Source organism: Pterocles gutturalis, unplaced genomic scaffold (genome assembly GCF_000699245.1).
Source record: "Pterocles gutturalis isolate BGI_N339 unplaced genomic scaffold, ASM69924v1 scaffold29836, whole genome shotgun sequence".
In the NCBI taxonomy this organism is placed as follows: domain Eukaryota; kingdom Metazoa; phylum Chordata; class Aves; order Pterocliformes; family Pteroclidae; genus Pterocles; species Pterocles gutturalis.
In genome coordinates, this window is record NW_010098766.1 from 37,643 (window position 1) to 60,368 (window position 22,726).

At 36.9% G+C, this 22,726-nt stretch overlaps 1 protein-coding gene across 1 annotated transcript in view; it reads right to left on the reverse strand.

The window, feature by feature from the left end:
• The window catches only part of MKL2 (MKL/myocardin-like 2), a 54,298-nt gene that overhangs the window by 27,615 nt on the left and 3,957 nt on the right, over nt 1-22,726 (reverse strand).

Here is a 22,726-nt window from a genome sequence, read left to right on the forward strand (position 1 = left end):
AAAAAGGCCGTTATTTGTTTCTTCTGTTGTTCCCATTCCCTTGTTTCTGTACAAATTTATCACAGTGCTTCATTATTTCTTAGACACATGTAGCCATTACCCTAATGTGAAACTTCATCTTTTGAACAAGAGGTGGTCAAGATGCTTGGTCAAGAAAAAAAATATCTATATTAAAGATGTAATATTTACATTCTTAAATTCTGCCTTGATAGCTTATTATGGATGTATGATGATGACATACTGTTCCCATTGTCTTTTACAAGGAAGCAAAACAAAATAATGCATTGTCCAAAACATCAAAATGGATGTAATTTCTAAAAAATCAGGCTAAGGACAAAGTTCATTGTTTTCAGAATTTAAAAGGAACCAGCTTGTTTCCTGTTCTACAGTACAGGAAGGATACTCCTCTGGCTAAAGCATTAAGACCGGGAATAGCAAGTCCTGAAAACAAGGACATTATTTTCTTGTGTCACACAAACATTGAGAATTTAAATACAAACATTTCAGGGCTGTGGCACGGCAGTTCTATTCAGAGTTTACAATATTATTACACTAGAATTACAAAGGACAGAGATGGGAGATTGCACAAGTAACAACAGTAAAATGGAGTTCCTCAATTAACCTGAAAATACTTGCTCAAAGTAATGAATTGTATTTTCCAAGTAATATTAAATTACTGTAAAAAGTTAACCGAAGAATTATTTTAAAATAGTTCGCATAATTTATTTTAGGTCTTCCTTAATTTAATATGGCTCTAGTAAGCCGTGACCTCTTCTTAGGACATCTCTTACTAGAAGATGCAAACTTGTGCTGCTTGAAGTCTTGAACCAACTCAAATAGTGCTGTTACACACTCCTTTCAGCAGCACTTCCTAGGTTGGGTTTGGCAGCGTAGTATAGATAGCTACATACTCCCAGGAAGTTCAGAACATGGGTAGCAAAAGTTCAAATCTTTCTGCACAAAACCATGTGGGTTTCTAAGTGTAGTTGGTCTAATCTGCCCCCAAAAATACAGATAAGTGTGTGCAAACACACATTTATGTAACCGTACATCCAACTTTAAAAATACACAGGCTTTATAAAAGTAAGTGTGAAATAAGAACAAAATAATGGTCAGGACTCAGCCCATTCCTACAGAAAACTTGATGCACATTTTAATAGAAATGCATTTTAAGCATAATAGAATGTTATGATGTGAAGTGTCCTAGGGCTACTTTTAAGAATTTCCTACTGCACTAGCACAAAGCACTGAGAAATTTACTAACTGGTGTGGTGTTTACAGGAAAGCAAAAAACTCTGATATGTTCTTATGTTGGATTCTCTTGCTTACAAGTATAACATCAAGAAAGCTCAGAGTCCTAAAACGAAACTGGAAATCCCTTTAAAAATCTTAAATAAGTTTTACCCATCCAAATGATGTGAGAGAATTTATGAGCAGCATAGCAAGACTACTGTATTTCAGACCCAATATTTTTGTTCTTGAGATTAAAACTTGGCTTTTTTCTGTTTGCTTAAGCTATGCTTCCTTTTACACAACAAAGAAGCCACAGAACAGGATCAGAAGCATGCCCTACTCTGGGCAGGAAACTCATCCATGATGTACAGCTGTATGTGGTTCAAATTTACACCATACTTAAATTTGGATTTCTTGTAATCCTAAACACACTGAAAACGTGTCTACCAAATCTTTTACCTAGTTACAAGTCAGTTTTAAACATATGCCTCTTTATTTCAGGCTCAAGGTCTTCCAGAAAAATGACCTGCTCCAACATCAGTTATGTCCAGGGTAGAGCTGATATATGTCACCAGACACAGTAAGTAAATCCAGATTAGTATTTTTTCAATTCCATCACCTGGAACACAGTAGATCAACAAATGAATGCAAGGAATATTACAGCAGGTGCAGGAATGTTACCACTGATGTGAGTCATCTACCAACATATGATAGGCAAGTCATCTATTAAGAAAAAATGCATTTTTGGGATGTGATCTCTGATTTTTACTATGCTTTTTATTCAGGCTTTCATTTTTACTGAGCTTTATCATAAAACCCATTTTGTAAGTGTAGTTGGTTCAGCTATGGCTACCAAAGCATTGCTGGTATGGTGGTTTCAGATATTAGTAAACAGAAGTAGGAAATTTAAACAACTTTCAAGCTGACCTTCACACGATAGAATCATCACACTGTTTTGCAGAGTTGATAGCAACAATTTGAAAGCCCTCACTAATTCACTAATTTAGACAGCTGGCTATATTGGAAGATTATTTTGTAGGAGGTGCATACACCATCTACTCTCTGAGACCTACTACAGACAACAGATGCTTGTTCATCTTACCAGACTTATTTAAAATTCTAAAGTGTAATCACTGCAATCTCAAATGTGACGTGCAAAGTCTTTGTGCAGCATAAAATAGCTTGACAGTGTTTTTTCAATGAATTAGTTTAGCTGTTAAAATTACATCTAAAGGGGCAGAGTTGTATCACTACTACAGATTACTTATTAATTAGAGATCTGGCTTTCCCAGATCCGGATATTGACATGACTCTCAGACCAAGACTTTTAATCTTTCATATGAAAAGGATCAGATTTCTATTTGGCATTCCACTACACCAAGACAGACAATGCTCACTGTTAGGTCATACAGTTGGATTGGACAGTCTAAACACATCCCACCAGTTCAGCATTTAGCAATTATCGCATTTTAATTTTTCATTGGCAAGTTTGTGGGAGGAAAAATCAGAAGGGCCTCACTCTGCACTTTGCCAACACAAGTAGGCTAAATAACTACTCCAACACTTCCGATATGCATTCCCGTGTTCTCCTAAAGAATACTTTAAAACCAGTGTGCCTGAGGTACATTCAGTTGCTGAAATTTCTCTTGGAAACCAACAAACAAACCGCCCAACAAACAAAAAAAACCTCAAAAAATTAAGTACCAGAGTTTCTGTGTCAAGGTCCTGTTTCCAACCCTCTTTCAACAGCACTAACAACATGGAAGTGTTAGGAACATACCATGTGTGTGCCCAAAGAGGAAGCACTTTGAACACTGAGTGCGCTGGTACGGACTCATTAAGCACGATGCAGTTCCTGCAGCTCCCCGTGTGTGCTATCTGGTGTGACATGCGTCAGAAAGGGGGAAAGGCTGTGCCTCCCTCTGACCTCACACTCGCACACAGCCCTACACCATGGAAGCATCAACAATGTAAAAACATACCCCAGTGGATGTGTTATGTTTGTGGCTGATGTGATTTCTGTCAGTTCCTGAAAATTAATGCTCCTTGGCTATGGCCCCAATATTCGCCCAGGAGATGGGGGAGGGAGACTGAAATAAATCTATTCAGAAAAAAATTGTGTTAAGAATGTAGATAGCTTATCTCTTATTTTCCAACTGGTTTCAACTAATTCTTTAATTAACATTAATTCCCTATGTAGATGATGGGAAGCCCTGCTAAGTAATTTATCAATGTATTGTATCTATGATATGTGGCTTAAGCTTTGCAGAAAAAGTAAAAACGGACCCAAATCCTAAACAATGTATATACATAGTCTTACAAGAGAATACACAGTGGACTCTAGCAGCAGTATGAGAAGAGCAGTAAGAATGTACCTCCATATAAACCGTATGCACTCAGGTGCGAAGCTTTCGCATTTTCTAGCAAATATATATACAATAAATAGTTATTGTCTCTCATAACGCGACTTGCCTACCCATCATCTGTTAACCTACACTGGGGATCACAAAGCAAATAAGGGATGATTTTGCAGTTGTGTCACGTGTATCTGGACAAGTTATAAAAACTGTGAGAAGACTGAAAAAATGAGAGCTATAGAAGATTATTAAATATTAGGAACTTATACATATTACACAGTAATGAAAGGACAGCCTGTAGCATGACTAATAGGGAAGCAGTGCAGGGGGAATACTAAAGAAGATATGACTCATAGTTAGAAAGATGGTATAACAAGATAATCATTGAAGATTTTTACTTGACCAGAGCAAGGAGGTTAAACAGAAACAAAGTTGGATGAAAACCAGATGTTTGTTTTTGCAAACAACTCCAAAATCAAGAAGGTTAAAAAAAGTTCGGTGTCTGGTTTTTCTGGTGTTTAAATAAATATTGAGCAACTGAACAAATTATTAAAGAAAGTTTCTAAATAGAAAGTAATTGTGAATAAAAAAAACCTAAATATATTATTTTTAAAAGCTGGAAAAAAAACTTTTGCTTTTCTAAATCAAACAGATCAGGAAAAAGCTAATATTTATATCTCAAGAAAAGACATAAGGATCTAAAATACTTTTATCCCCTGCAGCGACTAAGTAAAAAGCAGAGATGTTTCTAAGAAAGAAATGGTAACACCTGTACATGGGTTGCATAGCTACATCTAGTCAAAGAGGGTATTTGGCTTACAGGTCTGTGTGCCAGAGCAGATGGTCATACTACAGCTAGTAATGACCTTTATATTGTCATTGTAGTTAGACCGACTGCGCCCTACACCTGAGCAGAAACAAGTCACAGACAGACTTGTATTTTTATACTGGAGATGAACCTGAAGTGGGTATAAAGTAAGGGAATAGGAATGAGTTTTGTGAAAAGCTCAAAAGGAAATGGGGACCCATAAAAAGCAGCTCAAAGAACAGACAGAAAGATATGGAAGATGGGAGTCATGGAAAGTAAATCAGAAGTTTTCAACAGGGAAAATGTGCTTAAATTATCTTCAAAGACAAGAATGAATGATATGAGAATGGAGCACAGCTTTGCACTTTTGTCAAAGAATTGCTCATTTATTTCAGTGAGAAAATCCATAGAACAGAATGCAGGCTGGTTTAAATCTAATGTAATTAAATCTAATACAGACTTTGCTATCATATATATAATAGAAATCCATGTAGCAAACCATTTCTAGAATAATCAGTAACACACAAAGAGGTAAATCTAATGTGAATGGATGAGACAAAACACAACTTCCAAAAAATCTAAAAACCACTGAGGCATTAGCCAAAGTTATTATACTGTACTATTTGTTCTAGTGTTTGGGGTGGTGGTGTGTGTGTTGGTGGTGGGTTTTTTGGTTTTTTTGTTTGGTTGGTTTGGTTTTTTTCCCTTTATTACAAATAACTGTTTACAGACAAACCAGAGTGGAATCAGGGGAAAGGACAATTCAAAAGACATGACATACTACAAGAGTTCCCCATGGGGTGGTACTTACTCAAAAACTGTGTTTAACAGATTGTTCATATCAAGGTAATTCAGCTCATTGCCCAATAGTTTACCTCTCACTTTTACACTTTTAAAATAAGGCAGTTACCTGCATAACATTTAAAATCATAGAAGATGACCTCCAAAATAAAGGCCCAGAACTGACAAAGATTTAGGTATGCTAATATTCTATTAATGTCAGTAATACTGTTCCTCATATGTAAAGTGTATGTTAACACCACTGAGGAAATCTAATTGCAAAAAGACGGCACCAATATTTTGCACTTCACATTATCTGGCAGGAATTCCCCTTCACAACACTGCAACTCCAAGAAATTGTCTTTGAACTGCTTCTGAATAAAAGCCATGCACAGAGAGTTCAGTCAAACTCCTGCCTTGACTGAGGGAGAAGGGAGGGTATTCTTTTTTATTTTCAAGTCAGTATATGATTTTAAGATTAGCACTTTAACACCAGGTGCAGAGATTCCAAAATTTCCATGTGTTTTCTTCAGTCAATAAAATAATAATTAAATCTTACATGGCTTATTTAATACTTACTGACAAAACGAAAAAGCATAATCCCTCCTCACAAATTTTATAAAGTTAATGGCCTCTATTTTCAAACAGTAAGTACTGTTCAGGTTCACATGCTCTGTGCCATAAAGGACATAAAGATTAACCGAAACAAGCAGATCCTTCATAGCTTGCTGAAGCGATATGCTGGTTTGAATGCAAGAAAGCTGGTACAAATAGGTACTTAAGCAAGTACACATCACAGTCTACGTAAAACCCTTTGAAAAGCAAGAAATACAGAGCAGTCCAGTCAGGTCTTAGTGCGAATAGTAGAGTAAATGAAAATAAAGTGTACTATTAAATAACTTAGAACAAGCAGCTATTACCAAAGTTGAGCAAGTGATTTCTGTTACAAATCTGTAATTTGTATCCTATGGAAAAGATGTCTCAAAGTAGTACTATATAATCACAAGCACTGGAATGTCAAGAGGCCAAAAATAAATTGACAGTTGTCCTGCAAGAACAGTGCTATCTACACTGATTGACAAGCTTTCACCACTGCTGCTTGTCTTGAAAAAAACCAGAACTTGTACTGTGCAGAGTTCCAGCACTAATAATTCCACATCTAATAGAGTTAATTACTTATCCTATTAATTTAAATTTAAGTTTTATCTTTCTATAGAAGGGACTATGAAACAGCAAATAGTTGTTGACATTTAGCAGTTATACAGATGAAACAGACACTAAGCCATTGAGAAGGGTTCATTAGACAGCATAAGCTTCTTTCAAATGACAGCAAGAAGAAAAATAATGCATCAAAGACTTTTTCATGTTCTGTATGCAATAATCCCTTTATTTCTTCCCAAGTTAAAATCCAGTGGATGTTAGCTATTTAAGCCCTTAAAACTGGAAGTAAAAATGCAAAAATGTAATGTCCAACATTCCTGCATACTCCCTTGGAAATTTCCAAGACTGGTAGAAACTCCAGTGCAGGCTGCTAGGCTGGCTGCCATGGAAACAGACAGTGCTGGAAACAGGGCCGTTTCCTTTAAATTAAAAGCTGTTACACAGAAAGCCTCCATTTCTTTCTGCCAGCTTAAAACAGCTTTTATGCAGCCAAGGTCTCTAACATGTTGAGGTTGAACACAGAGCAATAGATGTTAACAAGAGCCCTTCTAGTTGCAATGAAGCACTGCTGCAGGAGATTAACTCTTCTATTGTATCCTCGATCTGAAGTAATTTATAACTAGTTATTTAGCATCAGGACTAAAACATTAATAGAAGTATATGAACAGCAGGGTAGCAGTAGGTTATTTTATCGATGGTAGGTGGAGTATACAAGTGATCTGAGCATCAGCTTTGTCTTAGAATTCTGGACCAACCTCACAGCACAGGGCGAAGTTACAGAATTGCAGAAATCAAGTAACAAGTACTTAACTCTGTGCCTCTTTCAGTCGTAATTCTTGTCCCCCCCCAAACACTACCTGCTTGGACTTAGAAGTTTATATGGCATTTTCTAAACAGCAGAATTTACACTAAGTTAATTTTCCAGAGAGAGATGCTTTGCTTTCTCCTGAGTTGTGATTATTTCTCCCTTGACTCTATATGGCGGTGTACTCTCTTTATAATTCATTAAATGCTTTATTGAGACAAAACCAGTTAATTTTTTCCACTAATATTTAATTGTTCTGTAAACAAGACAAAAATTTAATAAACCAAATGTTTTAGATAATAAGTAAAAGAAAGAGCAGGTGATATGCAAGGCATGTATTTCAGGAAAGTTATGGAATATGGTAGCTAGTTTGTACTAGGCATTACTCATTCCACATGTGTCTAAAGTCAGAAATTTGGTCATGCAGCGTTCTTTTCATTTATGTGGCATGTCAAAGAAGCAATGAAGGAGAGGGAAAAGCCTTGAAAATATTTAGCTACCTGTAATTTCTTGGAAGCGATTCTAAATAAATTGTACAGCATTTTAAAGACAAAATACATTTAAAATTGTGGTACTCACCTCCTGTCAGCCTGAATATGGTGGTACACTAGGTTACATACTCTTAATTTTAAATTAAAAAGAATTAATCATTAAAGAAATCAGACATCATCTAAACATGAGTGAATATGTTATACTGGGTTCAGTCTTCAAAACTTTCACATATGCCAGGGTATCATTTAAAAAAAGAAAATATTTTATTTTTACTTATTTTTATAAAAGAATCCCTTACTTATTTTTGTATACTTTTAATGCTTTTTTCAATTTTTGTATATGTGATTTTTCTGCTAAGACTACATCCAAAATAATTAAGGAAAGTGAAACAGCCTCCGATGTATACTCATTTTAAGCAATTATTCAGTCACACTTTAATTTCAGCTTAGAAATGTTCTGGATAAATGTGAAGCGCGTAAGTGAAGACTACTGAGGGCCATTTCAGATAATCTCTTCGGAATTCTGGAGGGAAACCTTGCAGGACCTCCAAATCTTTTAAATTATACCACTGTGATTTAAGCTTTTGTCTGTAAGCCAGTAATAATGTACACATAACTGTCTCCAGAAGTAACATCATCACATGGACAGCAGAAAATGATAAGCTAAATGGGAAAGATAGCTAAATGTAAACTTAACATTTAAACCAAAAATATAAAGCATAACAATATCATCAGTTGAGAAGCTTAAATCACTAGGATATAGGACAATCTGTATTGTATCCTATTGCTATGGAACATGTTGCTTAGAAACAAGCCAGAACATACACGAGTCTCCAAACAAATTACCAGCATGTCTGCTGGGATGAATATATATATATATACGTATGTAGAAGTAAAAAGCAAAATCTGTACTCTTCACAATTCTGTTTAAATCTAAAATCACTACCATCTTGGGTGGAAAGTCTGAATAAATTAAAGCTTGTAATTCAAGTATTCTGTAAAATTGTATACCTTAATCATATTAACAATAATTACATTTTCTAAACCTCCAAGTATTCCTCTGCTTAGTACAGTCTTCTGATTTTTTTTAAAAAAAGAATTTGCATTTCCTCAAATACTACTATCAGCCAAGAAGTGTTCTGCCAAGGGACTCGTGAAACTTGTGTTAAAATTCTCCATCTACTTCAGACTTGCTCTGTGATAATTTGGAGCATATTACACTGAATGATGACAGATGATTCCAGCTAAGCCCTCTCAAGAAGGTACTACCTCCGTTTTTCATGCTTTTCCTAGGCACAGTAGAGCCAGCAAACAAAATGCATAACCAAGCAGATCCTGCAACTCACAAGATTACACATTAATTCAAAACACTGAGGAAGGTGCATTTACGCTAAAATGCCTGATTGCAAACTGGGATGTAAGCAACGGCATTGTGTCAGCTCTGCCATGTAGACAACATTGGATTTCTGCAGATGCTTGCTCAGTGGATGAGTCAGATTGCTTACAGTGACAGTGAAGTTGCTTCATTAAAAAGGACTTTGCATTAGAAAGGCTGAGGTACATACATGTTTTGTTGGATAATTTGTAAAAGGAAAGAAGAAACCTCCAGCCTAGCAACAAAACAGACTGTGGTTTCAGAGTGTGGTTTCATAACTTTGGATGATCTAAGATAGGATTACTGATGAAAAGACAATGGTCTCTTCCTCACTCCAACCACAGCTGCTTCTGTTGCATCAACATTGGCAAAGATGCAGCCTGTCAGGTCAGTGCTCTGATCTGTCTGAAAACTAACACTATTGAAATAACTAGTCTTCAGTAATACCTGTTCACTGATCCTGCTCACTTCAGGGCTGCATCATAACTACTGCAGACACAAGAAAGAAGCCGGCAGGGCTGGATGAGACTACACCTGCTTTTGTCAGCAGCAGTTCTAATCCTAGGACTTTAAGAAATCCTGTAGTAGCTGTAGCAAGTTTCCTTAGAACTCGCAGGATCAGTACACTGAATTTATAGTGCTGCTTTTATCAACAAAGACAACAGGAATAAGACTTTTTTTTCCAGTATTTTTCTCATTATCTGTGTTTCAAGAACCACACCTTACAGACTGCCACTGATAAGGGGTCATAAAACCACCTCTGAACTTAAAAGATTTTTTAAAAACCAACAAACAACCAACCAAACAACAAACAAAACCAGCAAACCAATAGTAGAATCTTTAAGTCTAACATGCTACCGCAGGAGAGCAGTAGAGGTCAAGAGTATCACCAATACTCCACACGCCAGCAATAGCAGAAAATCTGTTAAACAAACAATGCTCATGCAATATTGATTTGATTGCAAGAGAGGAAGGGAAGAAATCCTTCCTGACTACATCTGGTAATCTGTTAACCAGACAGCAGGAAGACATTTCCAGCAAGCACCTGAGAAATCCTTGCGCTTTACTCATTCCACGCTGTATCCTGTTTCAAGCACTTGCCAGTCTCCACTTCCTCACAAAACAGTAACATTAAAAAGCAATACAAATCCAGGAAATAAATTATGTTTCAAGGTGGAAAGAAAATTTCCTTCCTGGTTATTTTTTTGTTTCCTTACAGTAACCTGCAGGCAACCGGTAACTTTGAAGCTCAGATTAATATATGAAAAATATGGTGCAAACAAACTGGAATCTAATCTCCTTTTAAATCCCACCTGAGATAGCACCACACTGATTTGTTTCACCAATTTAATAGTGTGTCTTCAAGAGTTCTGTGTGGTCATACACTCTTGCAGGAGCTCATCAATGTTTATATTAAAACAATTTAGGGTACAAGGCAAGACTTCGTAAATTCACTTCACTGCTTAGTTAGAAACCTCCTGATCTGCAGCCTAAATATATTTCTAGTTCCTAATATATGCATGGTTGATGATACTAACTCTTTCTTATTAACTGTATGCACAATGATGTCCTAATTTCATTCAAGACTGTTCATTTTAATTTGCTAAATATTTGGACACTTATTTGACATTAGAAGTCAATGCTACAGGAATTTCTGAAAAAGCTGTTTAGTTAGCACTGCATTAGTCTCAGAGCCAAAAAATAGTTTTGTTCCTTGCTCCCACAAAAGGTAGTTTTGATAAAACAGTTAAAATTGAGATCTGTTTTCACAGAACAGACAGTAGGTAACAGTAACATGAGTTGTTTACAAGAAAATAGGGTAATTCCTAGGGTTTCCTCCTGTGCTATAGGATGCTATAATGTGTATCTTCTAAGAGTACTCATTAACCTAAGCAAAGAAAAAAAAATCACCCTTGTAATATAACCTTCCAATGCCCTCAATATTAATTTGCTGAAGACAGTGTTGGGATTGGTGTTTCCATCAAAAGTCTCTTTACTTATAAAGAAATACTAAGTAAAAAAGGAACTGCACCTAACAATTCTCGTAAGGTACTCATTGCTGAAATAAGCACACTGTTCTATCTCTAGCTTTTTAGATTTATCAAACTGCAAAAGAAATTATGAAGCAAAGGCTGTAGCACATTCTGAATTACTTGACCTCTATGTACTTCATCTGGGTTTGCCAATAGAATTATTTATTTTTTTTTGCAGTTTTAACCATTCAGACAGTATTCATAAGGATTTTTGTGTCCTAACAAAAAACGGTTGATAATTCAGGTGGCAGAACCAGTCACATCATCGGTTGAATTAAACAATAAAGAAGGAGGGGGGGGGTGAGAGACAGAATGCCACAAACTAATCTAGAATACACTCTTGTGTAAAATAAGTGTTTTAATGTTATTTACATTGTTATTTAAGTAGGATGAAATTAACAAACATTTTGTAACATTATAAACTGAGAAAGTGAAGCTCTGTTTTAGTCTCTCTAGATGCAAATCAAGCAGATTTGTGATGTTTTCAATAATTCAGTCTATATACCACAAGGAAGAAAATGCTTGGTTTTTTTCTAAGCTTTATAAAAAGGAAAAGCTGGAAGAGGTGATCCTGTAGTCATTTGTACTCTCAAAAAAAGGTTCATTATATTACGTATTAGGCTGCCAAACATAGGAGAGATAAAAAGATAAGCAATGTTCACTGGGGAAAAGTGAAAATGGAGAACTTGTACTAAAACAGAGAAAAGAAAGCAAAGATAGTGATTGTGAAAAACAATTTTATCTTCTTTTATGCACTGAATAATTTAAACTCTAAAATATTCATTAATTTAGACTGGAAGTGTCCTATAATTGCAGGTTTTTTGTTACTCTGACAGACCATCATTATTGTAATGTACGTTCTTTCATCCACTTTCTACATAACTGACATATTCAAAGAAGACTGAAGGTAACGATTACCGTGGTTACTTATTAGCCCACCTACACTATCCATCATGCTTGCTTTTTCACATCTTTCTCCCCTTTATTTCTTGGTAGCTTAGATGAGTTAGGGTTTTTTCCCCTATAGTATTTCCCACAGCAGTGAGCTTACTCCTCTGTCCTCTTGACATCCTCGCCTTCTTTCTTTGTTCCTGTTGCCCCACTGAGCTTCAGAGATAGCAGCAGCAGGTTTAACTGGGCTTGTTTGGAGTTGCAAGGCAAACACCATGAAAAAGAAGCTGCTGTTGGCCCTTTCTCTTCAATCACTGTCTTTCAATCAGTGCTTTCCTGGTGTAAAGGAAGCAGAAGTGTTATGCCCTCAGCCACAGCCACATGCATCAACACTCAACTTATTATCTATTGTTCTGATCAATAAGAAACCTTTGGTATCAGTACAGTCTATAAAAAACAATGTTTTCTCTAGCCCTAACTTAGGGCTAAGTAAAGGGTTTTTTTAAAATATACTGTCAGTTACTGAATTCAATAATGAATATGGGCTTTTTGCTATTTTAAACATTATTAAGATCCAAGTTTAAACACAAACAAACAAAACCCCAAACAAACCCAGCAGTTAAATTCTGAGAAAGGCATGAGCTCATATAGAAGGGAGAAAAAACAGGAGTCTTGTCACAACACCCAGGAAAAAAAAATATCTCTGAATCACCAGACAACACAGAGCTATCTGCAGTAAAAGCCGAGGCAGAGTGCTGGAAAAGGAAAGAAGGAATCCTGTCTACTACAAACGCAGTTTGTTTCCGACTGATTAAGAAGTTGGAGCTTCAGTTCTGAACTGCAAAGAGCCTGGTATATTAACATACACCAATTAAACTGTTCTGTGCAGGGCTGACCTCAAGAGGTCTCTTCCTTCTCCTCCTTAACACAGGCCAGCTAGAAGAATACCCCCAGACAGAAGGAATAAGACAACTTCCGCATCTCAGCAGTATTATTGCCACTGTCTACCAAATACTACTGTAGATGAATCTGGTACAGTACCATTTATCAGCTTTAAATTATGCTCCAAATATCCTCAGACTATTGCTATTTTACAAACTAACATGTTAAGTTTACAAACTTACGCATTATATCAATTTAATGCAGTCTAAAACCAGTAATTTAAGGAGACATAATCTGAAAAGCATACATTTGGAAAGCAAAGTTAAATCTAAAGTGTGAGGGGAGAGGGGAACTCCAGAGAAAGCTGAGAAAATCACTGTTGAAAATGAAGTAGTAATACAAGTCTAAAACTGAAGGTTTGTGGGATTTTATTTTCAATAGTGTCATATCTAATGATATTTATTTCATTATATTTATTTCAATAGTGACATTTTGAAGCATTTTGTGCATTTTCTGAGTACTTAATGAATTCAGCACTAAATGCTACTCTCAAAAGAGTACTTATTTTTCTTCATACTATGATTTCTGTCAAGCTGTTACTGTTAATAGTCTCAGGTAAATTCTAAACTTAGCTTTCAGAAATTTTTTAAAGAGGGAAAACAATACCGAATTTAATGTACAAAAATTCTTCCTGACAGCATTACACCACAAATGCTGGTGAACTGAATCTGCCCCGTACTTCTGCACTTTCTGTCCCCCAACCAGCAAGTGACTGACCTTCCTTGAGACTTTTCTGGCTGTTCACCTCAAGGCATTCCTTCTCCTTCAGTGGCTTAACATCTCCTGCAGGTAAAATCTCGGCAAAGCCCTGTTGCTGCTTCTTGGAGCTATCGATCATGATGAGAATCCTTTAGAATGGCAAAATCCAGCATAAGAAAAAAAAAAAAATCGTTGCCAAGATGTCAACGCTTTCCCAAACGCTGCTTCCAGGTGTTTCTCTAATAAATGAGCAATTTTGCCTTTGTGCCGCCGAAAGCAGCCATCATCCTGCACTTTCTAGGCTGACCTGCAGTCCGCTCCCTCTGCTTTGGAGCCTGTAACTGGCTCAGACAGCAGGCGCAGAGCATGTGAAGCAGAACTCCCAAATCCCACCTCTTTTCCCAGACAACCACTCCCCCTTTTCCTTTAGTTATGCTTGCTTCCTTTGCACATTCATTTTTCAATATGCAGCTTGATGGTCAATCATCTGACAAAGAATGAGTCAAGCAGTTAAAAATAAATCCAGCAGTTGCTGAAGGCGCAGGGTTCACTGATACCCAAGACAAACTACTGCTCAGGACTCTCCCTTTTTCCCCTTCCTTCTCCCCTCCCCCACTACTCTGAACACTGCTGCAGGCAGCAGAAATACTTTATCTTTGCCTGACTGGCACATTCATTACTCATTAAGTTTCAGCACTGAACAAAGCTGCACACTGGCATTTGAAAAAGTTATGTTGAGGAACCTTCCTACCCGCCTCAGCCCCAGGTCTCATTTCAGAGACCTTTATCTAGCAGAGGTAAGTCAGAAACCCATTTATTATTCCCATCTCTTTCCACACAGTCTAAGAGAGATTCTGTTCCTTGTTGTAAATACCTAAAAAACAAGTATTTTGTTATTTTATTTTTTGCGTTACAGATATACATCTCATTATTCCCAACATTTTTAGGAGTATTTCCTCTGGGAGCTTCTGATCTGCCATTCTCTCCAGCATTTCCCATTCATCTTACATGAGTCATCAACTCATTGTCAACCAGTAAGGTTCTGGGGAAAGGGATCCTCTCTAATTATTTGGCATTGGCCAAAGGGGAACACCAGACTAGTTTGCATTTCAGGTACTCGGGGGAGAAAAAACCACATGTCAACAAGTAACTCTAGCAGGTCCATTTTCCCTTCCCTTTGGCCTAAAAATGCTATCATCATACATATGTTCCACACCTCTACTTTATATTTTAAATCCTTCAGCCTGAAATTATAAAGGACATCTCCACCCAGAAAAACTGTTTCACTTTTCTGGCATCAGTTTGAAAATATCTATATACAATAACAAACACCTGATGCAGAATTTTTAAAAGTGGAAACTAGAAAAAAATCATCTTGCCTCTTCGGATCTTTCTACAAGACAATCATTCAACACTGACCCTTCACCTTAACAGTGCACTCACTCCTGGGACAAGCAGTGGGTACCGTGGGGTGTGGGGCTGTGTGACACAGGCATCAGGACTTGAAAGTCTCTCCCTGTCTTCACCTGCTGGGAGAGGGGAGACCTAGATCTACTCAACTGCAGATTCAAAGGAGACATGAGCTTACTAGGTCGTATCAACTTCTTGACATCTAAGGAACTGAAAATACAGGCAAACAAAAAACTCTTGCAGCATAAATGATTTGAGGCAGCTCTCCCACGCTAAAGATTTGTTGTTTGCACATCACTTGTATAAGAAATATCAGCTTAAATTAGATTTTGCTTAAATACAAATGATAGACTACTCCAATACATCTACTTCTGCAGTGATTTTTACAGAAAGGAAGAAAAAAATTAAATCTCCTTAATAAATAAAATGAACTGCTTCACTGCCTGCAGCCAGAACACTTACTATGTATAAGAAACTACACACATTCAGAAAAAAAATAATCCAGACAAACAGAATACAAACACATACTGCTTAAGAAACCTATATGAAAATCTGGCACAGTCAATAAACAGAATCTTACACGGTTATGGATATACCAGGTTATAAATCTTAACAGTGTAACAATATGTAATGGCAGGAATCGTTTTATGGGAAGGGTACAGTGCACTTCACACATTTTCTGAAAAATCGTTACTTTGGTCTGAAGCAACATACTGATAAGGAAGCCTGTCCACTCCTATCTGTTTATAGCGCTCAAGTGCAGGATCAGAGTCATAGCAGTTGGGTACACAGCAGTTCAAGCCTTCATGAGCGTTTCTCACCTGTTCAGAAAGATGAGCTTTAGTAGCTTGGAGCTCCCGCTATCCACTTCTCCCCTTTTTCAAGGGTACCCACTCCACAGCAGAGTTTACAGAAATTAACATGCTTATGCTTCAGCTACTTGGAGCTATGCCTAATATTTTGCTTCAAATTCACCTCCCAGTTTAATACAAATTAACATACAAATACTTTAAAACACCTTTAAGAAGTCTGATCAAAATCTCAACAGTAATTTGCAAACAACTTTATGAAGAAACGCAGGAATCATAGAATTAATGGAAAGTAAGAATGATTAAATTCTTGGGCAGACTAGGAGAGATGAATGGTCAAAGTGATGCTGCATGTTTTCCATGTAACCAAATACTGTAGCTGCCGATAACTGTTATACAATATTGAGTAGTTGGGGTGGAGGCAGAGATAACAACTGAAGAGGATGAAAAGATACCTTGGAGGAAGAAAATAGTTTTTGTTCAGATTCAGTGAATGTTGAGAACATGGACATTCTGCCCAGGGAACAGTTTCTCTTAAATCCCAGAATGAAGAATGACATTCATCCCCTGCATCATTAAAAAAGACTCATATTCCAGAATCATCTTGTTTTCCCAGGACTCTTGAATATATGTTAATCCAAGCTCAACTAATAATTTGGATATACTGGTTACTCGAGTGATCATCAATCTAATTCTACTATTTTTAGCAATAAGGCTTCAAAGAAAAAATAATCACCATGTCTCAACATGTATTAGAAAAGTCTAAAATTCTGAGACAGTTTCACAGTCACCTGGGGGCATCTCACCACTGGAGGCTCAGTGGCTGCAGCTGCAGCACTGTAACATGGGAAAAGTGCATGTTTTTATGAGGGACTTTCTCACATTCCTAAGAACTGTGCTAGAAGGAACAGAAACACTGTTAGCTGGTTAGCACACTGTAGTACTAAATTCATCTGCTAACTTAACAATATTCAGTTGTTCAAAGGTGTCCTCCAGTCACAAGCAGGTCCCATGTGAATCAAGGGCAAGTGCCTCATGATCCCCAGAAAGCCAATCCACTTGCCAATGAAGAGCTCCCTTTTCCCTGCTTAATAAACATTAATTTGCAACTCTCCTAGAATGATTCACCTGGGTGCTTACCTTTGACTGCTAAAGCACCATACCTGCTTCTCAGGTTTACTCATGCACTTTCAAATCTGATAGTAATTTTTTAAGCTCTTGCAGAATAGCAGCCCTGTCATCAGCCACCAACACCATGCTCATACTTTAAACATACTTCCTATGTTTGGATAGTATCTGTCTTGAAGTTCATTGTTTTGACATTTAAAACCTGCTTTGTACGGCAGTTACTTTCATTGTTGGTTTTAAAGGATGCTAATTCCACATTTATCTTAAAAGGACTGGTGAAAGGCTTCAATGGTGGGAACATAATGCCTTCCCATTCAAATTACCCACCTTGTCTTATAACAAAAAATCCTTTAGAATAAGTATTAGAGAAACAATAGTGACTTGTTTGTTCTTTGACTACTCTCTAAAGCCTTTATTTTAGCAATTATACAATAAATAGAACACAACCCATGAAACCGAAAATATATACAAAAAAAGCCTGAGGTATTTCAGCTCCACTGGGCTTGAAATGCTCTTGTGTTCAGATTCTAAAAGGCAGCTGGAATTTGGATTGTCATTTGAAATTGATGGCATTATTAAAAAACAGGCTGAAAAACTGTTCCAAATTGCTAAATTTTCATCTCATCTTTCTGCTGCTGTGTACTTAAATGCAAAAGGTTTAATAATAAAGAGAACTACTTGTTTCCAAAGTAATTACTGGATGCATAACCTCTCTGATTTGAACCTGTACCTGTTTCCGAAGAGCTGTTCTTAACAGTACAAGTAGCTAAATGACGCTGAGGATCATCACACAGAAACCTGCGATGAGCTAGAAACAAAACTCTTCCTGAAACACTAGTTTCTATCAAACAACAAAATATAACATCTCTTTCAGCTAAAAGAAAATATTAAACGTTGCATATTATATCTATCAATCACAGGTTTAAACACATTACCAACAGCATCAGTGTATCAAAACCAGAAGTTTAAGTAAAAGATACACAACAACCTTCTTGTTTCAATAAAAATTACATCTGTTGGAATTTGCATCATCTTCAGAGGGTAGAAGTGCCCCTCATTTTAATTTCAATTTACTTAAAATTTATTGGTGAAATGAAGAAAAAGAAGAAAAAAGGTTTCAGAATGGAACATCCCTGTCAGTTCCATAAACCAAAATCCAGTAACATCTCATTTAATAGCAATGTACTGCACAAGCTTCTAATAAACATTTGTTTGCTTTTAATCTAAGGTAATAAATGTTTTTTCTTTCCATCCTCCTGCAACACAGACTTTCAAGAGTTCTGCCAACCTTCAGCCTACAGAAAAAGCATTATTTAGAAAGAGGAAGTGCCGAATAGATATCTGCCAAAATCACAGTGTTCAAGAGGAAACAATGCAGCAACATTGTACCCTCCACAGTGCCTGCTTGTCTGCCACTCAGAACAGACCTGTTATCTTTTTAAGTATCAGTGATCTGGTGAGTGAGATCACTAACTGTGAGCAACTTTACAACCTCATTAAACATGAAGTAACTAAGCAACAATTGCTTTAACAGTACATTCCAACTCTTCACATCATACGGAGCTCAATCCTTCATCTTAAATACAGATTAATTTAAACTCTAGACAAAAAAAAATTAGAACAGCTTTAGGTATTTAATCTATTTCACCACCATAAGATTTTGAAGTGGGGAAAAAAGCTTAATTACTCAAACATTTATTTCATTTTGGCTTTAAGCACACCTTGATGAATTTCTTGGTCCTTTATTGTTGTGTTAGTTTGTTGTTCAGCATGGTGTAAGAATTCACACAGGAAAACAGTGCTCTGACTACACAAACGAAAACATGCATTTAAACAATCCCTGTTATAATTTATTCTATTACTTCTTTAAATAGCAAGGATGTTACCTCAAACTTAAGGGTTTTTGCTTTGAGGTTTTTTTGAGTGTTTCTCCTCCTGCCGACCCCAATTGCCACTTACAATAGACTTCTATTCTGTGATCTTCTTTTGCTAAGAAAAAATTTATTTTCTATACCAGTAGATAAGTTCTTTGCTTTGAACATTTAGGACATCTGTCAAACAACTCAACAGTAAATCTCAATACAGTCTTATGTTTATATTTAAGATAAATATACAAACCTCAAAATATTCAAGTCCCTCATCTTCATATTCTTTCACTAGTAAAACATCAAGTATATATTTCTATTTGTTTTTTCAAAACATCAGGTGAAAAATGTGCGTAATTTTTGCAATAGGATTGTGTACTACGCTGTGACTAAGGAATTACCTCATAAGGACTGAAGACTTCTGCCTATATTCTCAACCATTGTGGTATCAAAGACTCAAACAATCCAAATTGTGGTCACTATCTACCTCAGTTACTCTTCCCAGAAAAATCCCTAACACTTACAGTGATACCAGATTAATAAATCTGCTTGTTCTACTTCTCTTCTCCCACTAACACCTGCAGAAATACCTTTTAAGGGAGGACATATGTTGGCAGTGTTCACCATTTAAATGAAAATTCCCTATCATTCAGCCTTGCCCATATAGCCATCTAAAGAAATAAATACTTAAGTGTATACATTACATACATAAAATATTTTTATATATGTTTAACTGCATATATAAAACTACATATAATTTTTCTTTTGAAGGACAATATTTGGTCATCCACTATGTTACCTATGATTTGCAAAAGGCTCATTTAATAAGTACTTCACATCAATTACCAGTTCTGTTTGCATTACACTACCTTCTTGTAGCGGCTGTATCATAAGTGAACATTTCAACTATAACATATGCAGCTAGGATTTGGTTCTAACAACTTAAAACAATTATACTCTGGAATTTAAAATTAACTCAACATTCTTTTCTAGCTACGCATTTAGTTATCCACAAAGAATTTTAGGAAAAAAAAAAGTCAGAATAAGACAGTTTGATCAAGAGATGTCTTTAAAGGAAAACATACTTTCTATATCTCCTGTAATCACTCAAATGCCAAGCCCTCTAACAGGATCTTTTCATATATACCAGATGCCTTAAATTGAGTCAGTCACAGGTCATGTCTCCCATGTTAATATCTTCACAATAAGCAGATAATTAAAAAAAAAAAAAACACACCTATAAATCAAACTAAAATGATGGAATGTTTGTTTAGAAGTTTACCAAATGGAATGACCCTGCTGGAATTCTTTCATGTAGCCTGTGAAAATGTCAGAATATATTCCATTTAAGAGGTCACAGTCCCTAGAGAGCTCTGAGTTTTGGCCTGTATGTCTTTTCACATGCTTTAATATTTGAAAATTGTTCCTTGTAGACACTGACTGATGCCCTGGGAATGCTAGGATTGTGGGAACCGGCAGTACCAATGACAAAGACAGACTTACTGGGAAATCAGTACCTACTCAGTTTGCTCTCTCACCTCATAACAGATAAAACAACAATCAAATATTTACAGGGAAACCAAAAGAATCCACACATTAAAGGACATTTGTTTTTTTTACTGACACTGTTTGTTAAAACAAAACAAAACAAAACAAACTCCCGCCAAATAGAGACAAATATATATTAATTACAGAATGCCTTGTGTTCTTACAAAGGATTATTTAGTAGAATATTTCCACTGGATGTTCCATGGATCATTAAAACTTAAAGGAAAGACAAATCACAGAATCACTGCGGTATATACATTATACTATATATATACATACCCACACATCTATTGTAAACTTATATAAACTGTATACGTCTGTATCTAGATAGGTCTTTCTGAATATACTTACTCTGAGGTTTTTTTGGGGGGGTGGTGTTGTTGTTAATCAGAATATCTGTATGCTGTTTTCCAGATATCATTGCTTCAGCTTAGTGACTATGAAACTGCAGAATTTAAGTTGACATTTCCAATTATTTTCTGTGCCAATCTATTACTTTAATCAGAACCAAGTTTTCCATTTGCTGTTCTCTAGTCTTCCCACCACCCATCTTTTCTCCACTTAATCTCTCCCCACTCTCTCAAGAAGATAACTTCCAAGCACAATAACCTACCTATGTACCATTAGGAGAGGAAAAAATACACTTAATCGCTGATCTCAAGAGTGGAAAAAAACCTGCTGTACACAGGTACAAGGAGAATGTCCCAAATTTCACCTGATTCCCTAATATCAAATTTGCATCTTCAAATGTATTAACTGCAGAGAGGATTGAGAATTTGTTAGAAGCCATAGAGCTATGCCAAGAATGCATGTTACCAGTGCTACATAATGAGGGAGTGGAAGATAAGAGATAACAGGGAAACTAATATACCCATGCCAGAAGAATTCCCTTGGTTCATCAAATTTATTTAAGTAATATCATTAGGTTAAGTGTGATGTAGATTTCATTCAGTTATTTTGAGAACTGTCTGTCTCCCAGCTGGCTCGACTGGTCCCTAAGGAGGATGCAATATACACACCCTTTGGAGTATTTGGTTTTGGTTTGATTTGACAGGGGTGGGGTGGATATTGCATCTTTGCCTTAATTCACTACAGTTCCCCAAAAGCTCTAGTGGCCCCATAGGAAGCTGTCATTCTCATCTGACCTTCAGTGCCTCAAAACCTTTGCTCCTGAATGTCATTGTTCTTATACAGCCAGTGGCACTAATTTCTTTGGGCTAATTTCTTCTAATAGAGATTTTACCAGTCTTACTTTATTTTAAGATGTTCACTGTCCCACGGCTTTTTTTCCTGACAAAATATCCAAGACTCTTAGCTCTTGTCTCAATTAGCTCAATTCTGCTGTAGAATATTCACTGCCAGCCATCAAAGAGCGAGGTCTAGCAGATAGCCACGGCAGGCACATCACAACCTTTCCCACCCTCCTCCAGTACAAGACATAAAATCCCAAACAGAACCAGAATGCAATCGTGTATCTGCTCTGGTTCTGAAATTAGAGAAGCAGACACCCATGAGCTTCCATTAGCTGGAACAAAACTGTTTCTCCACACAACACAGACGATAGAGAATGGGCACACTCACAATATGAAATGATTTAGACAAGACAGAGCTGAAGCAGGCCTACAGAGTGCTGAAGGACAGCCAACGGCCTATATAGGAGCCAACAAAATCTCTGTCCGTTTTATAAGAATATAACCAGGCTCTCTCCTCTGTGGGTGACAGATGCACGAGAGTAACTTACACGCGTATCTCTTTTTCAGAAACTAGTAGCCACTGCCACAAGGAGATTCTGGCACAGCGGAATAGTCAAGGCAGCCACTGAAAAGCCAAAAGAGACTGCTGTAAAACACAGAAGCTAGGAACTTTTCATTTTACAGGGACCTTGAAACAACCATGATTGCATGGCTCCTGACATCCTCACATCTACCTCTACCTGCCAAAGTGGCACGCTCACCAATTCTGGGAAAGCACCAATTCAGCATGGAGAAAGCTTTGCTCCATGCAGTGCTTCCTTTTCTTGATGGTATCTGCATGTGCAATCTCTTCCCACCCTTTGGCTCTGAAACAGCAGGTTGGAAGGCTGCAAGCAGCATCATTCCCGTCCACCCTCCTGCTGTCAGCAGCAGACAGCCTATCCTTCCCTCCCTTGCCACCTCCTGGCTCTCAGACAGAAGCTTGTGAAAATGTGGTACAGTGCGTGGGCAGCATATTGTTCTGACTCGTACTTCAGCTGTGCCATGCTGCCTGCCACTCTGTCATTCTTCCTCTACTGCAGTCCAGCTAAACAACACCTACTCACCGATTTTCTCCCTCTTGCTCCTACAGAAGAGCCTCATCTGTGTCGCTTTTCTCCTCCCCCAAGCACTGTCCTTCCTAAGGACACAGCACCTT